This window comes from Setaria italica, chromosome I (genome assembly GCF_000263155.2).
Source record: "Setaria italica strain Yugu1 chromosome I, Setaria_italica_v2.0, whole genome shotgun sequence".
NCBI classification, from domain to species: Eukaryota; Viridiplantae; Streptophyta; class Magnoliopsida; order Poales; family Poaceae; genus Setaria; species Setaria italica.
Genome location: NC_028450.1, coordinates 21,423,231 through 21,426,426, shown reverse-complemented (window position 1 = coordinate 21,426,426; position 3,196 = coordinate 21,423,231). Strand labels below are relative to the sequence as shown.

Below are 3,196 nucleotides of genomic sequence, written 5' to 3'. Positions count from 1 at the left end.
CTCTCCACGTCCGCGGCCACCACGCCGCCGCCGCAGTACGGGCACCGCCCGGGCGCCTGGTACGTGCCCACCACGCGCTCCGGCTCGTCGCACACCACCACCAGGCACATCTCCGGCCGCGGCCTCCGCCCCGTGGATGCCCTGCCTGGCTGCTCCTCTTCCCTTTCTCCGGCCGCTTCTGAGCTCCCTTAGCTTCCTTGGCAGCACGCAGTGCCTCAGCGCCGTGGATTGGGATGTGTGGTGGTGGCTTCGCTTTGGAGGTATGCTTTATTCGAGGTCAGGGAGGAAGCGCAGCTGATTCGATCCTTACACGATAAGCATGCTGGCTGTTGCGACTCGAGAGCTAGAGGAGAAGAAACACAAGCGACCATGTGCGATTGCGACCTACATTACTTTGTGCTTTCTTGTGCTCATTTCACAAATTTTTATTCAAGCTCAAACTTTATATGAATACAGACAATTGCACGATCTTTTTAAATGTGAAAATCTTGAAAGCATTCCCTTCGAAGCGTTACCTCTTTAAAACCCAAGTACCGATTTTGCATAATAACTCCTTCCTTCCAATAAGAAGTTTCAGTTTTATTCTAAACTCAAACTTTTGTAATTTTGATATATGAGTTTATAAAAGATATATAACAACAAATTCCTAAAAGAATTGAGTACAGAACACACATCATACATGCGAACTACACCAGTGAATTTTTCTAGGATCATTCGTTAAAGTAAGGGACGGCACTTTCGCAGTACATAACATTTACTCACAAATTGAACTGCTACTCCCTTACTTCCCGACAAAAACACAATACTGATTTTGTTCTAAATAAATCAAACTATTCTAAGGTCTCCTCTCTCCTTTAGAATGGAGGAAAAGTAGAGAAATTGTAGAGGATTCAATTCCTATAGAAAACTTTCATATAAGAGCCTTTACAACTAAGGATTCAATCCTACTAATTCCTTGAGAATTCCTATGAAATGCGCTCTTCAATGGGAATTTTGGAGAAAAATAAGCATGACCTCCAACCTCATAGTTTCTTTCATTTATGTCTTGAGATTCCTTTATTTTTTCTGTGCATTATCCAAAAATGTGTTTTGTATCTTTCTTGTATTTTAGATTCCAATAGGATTTAAATTGCATGTGCATTCTAATCCTATGTTTTTTTTCTGTTCCTATGTTTTGAGAACCTACGTTCCAAAGTCAAAAAATTGTTAAACTTATGACACCAAATAAGTATCATTAAATTCATCATAAAATGTATCCTTATAATATACTTATTTATCGTTATAAATGTATATTGTATTCTCTATAAACTTGTTTAACCTGGTTTGATTTAGGATAAAACTAGAATGCTTTATCTTTGGGACGAACATAGTACTTCATGTTCATGCAGCAATCTACATACATGCGTATCTTCTTTTGCCATATTTATGGGAATATCACAACTCATAACATTTACTTTTCAAGTACACGCATATCATTTTTGCAGACTTTCCCTTCATAATACCATAACTTCTCATTCACAAGTGGAAATGCATCGAATGGGATGTAAAAGTAGCGCAGCCTTTTCTCCTAACCGTAAATCCTGCCACTTCAGTCATGTCCAATTCCTCTAGCTTCTCCACATGGCAGCTTCCAATCAAAATGGTACAGGAGGCTAGCCAGTGCAAGCTCAATATTCGCATGCGCAAAGGTTAACCCAGGGCACATCCTTCGTCCAGCCCCAAATGGAATGAACTCGAAATCAAACCCCTTGTAGTCGAAAGAACAATCACCTTCAAACCTTTCTGGTGAGAACTTGTCAGGATCCTCCCAATATTTTGGATCCCTGCTAATGGCCCATGCGTTTATGATAGCTATTGTCCCTTTGGGCATATGGTACCCCTGAATCTCACGGTCGTCGGAGCATACCCTTGGAAAGAATGGTCCAGGAGGGTGCTGTCTTAAGGTCACCTTGATGACAGCCTTGAGGTAGTGCAGGTGGCTCAGTGCGCTCTCGTCTACTCTTGCCCGCCCTGCCATGGCGTGCCGGATCTCTAGCTGTGCCTTCTCCATCACCTTTGGATTTGCAACTAGTTCTGCCATGGCCCATTGCACAACAGTTGTTGATGCGTCAAGTGCTGCACCAAAAACATCCTGCGCAACACATGTATACAATTATAATTATACATGCAAGTAAGAGTAAGAATTTAAACTTAAACAATGTGCTTTGTGGATTTGTAACCGATTAAGAACAAAAGTTTAAGGTTGCTGAGATAGTGAGACTGGAGTTCTTAATTACTATGAGCATGGCCCTGATGACTCCGTGGGTGAGGGCAACTCGCATATCGCCTTCCTTCTGGACCCTGAGCAGCACGTCGATCATGTTCTGCTCGCTGTCGTCTTCTTCTCCGGCCGCTCTCCTCTCCTCGTGCTGCCGGAGGATGTCGTCCACGAGCCGGAACACCCCTGCATGTGGCGCTCCGCCTTGCGGTTCCGCGGCAGCATCCGCACGAGCCGCGACGACGGGAAGAGGTCGCGGAGGTCGAACAGCGACGACGGGTCCTGCCCTTTCTTGAGCATCCTCAGGAACGCGGCGGTGTCGGCTTCGGGCAGCCTGTCGCCGAAGATGGCGCGCACCGCCGACCCCGCGACGAACGCCTCGAGCAGCGCGTCCACGTCGACGGGCGCGCCCGGCGGCGCGGACGCCGCCGACGAGACCAGGCGCGCTGCCTCGTCCTCGCGGACGCGCCGGAACGCCTCGACGCGGCGCGCGCCGAGGAGCTCCGTCACGAGGATCCGTCGGAGCAGGCGCCAGTGGCCGCCGTAGGGCGCTAAGACCACCCCCTGGCCGTGCCTGGACAGCTCGTCGATGCCCGGGAGCTGCTCAAAGGCGATGTCGTGGCCGCCCCGGCCGAGGACCTCCCGCGCGGCCTCCTCGGAGGAGACCGCGACGGCGGCGCGCTCGCAGATCCTGAGCAGCATGACGGGACCGTGGCGCGCCGAGAGGTCGCGCAGGGTGCGGTGCGGGGGCCCGCGCCGCAGCAGGTGGTGGAGGCTGCCGATCACCGGCAGCTGCCACGGGCCCGGAGGCGGCCGCCGGGCGAGCTTCTTGCGACCGGCACGGAGGAGGACGTGGGTGAGGAGAGCTAGGAGGACGCAGAAGCCAGAATACACTACCAGGAAAGGGTCTTTCGTCCCGAGGTTCAGTATCGGTTGCAT

The 3,196-nt window shown here is 50.0% G+C and overlaps 1 pseudogene; it reads right to left on the bottom strand.

The window, feature by feature from the left end:
* Positions 1–1,515: 1,515 nt before the first annotated feature.
* Positions 1,516–3,196, bottom strand: LOC101777355 (annotated as a pseudogene).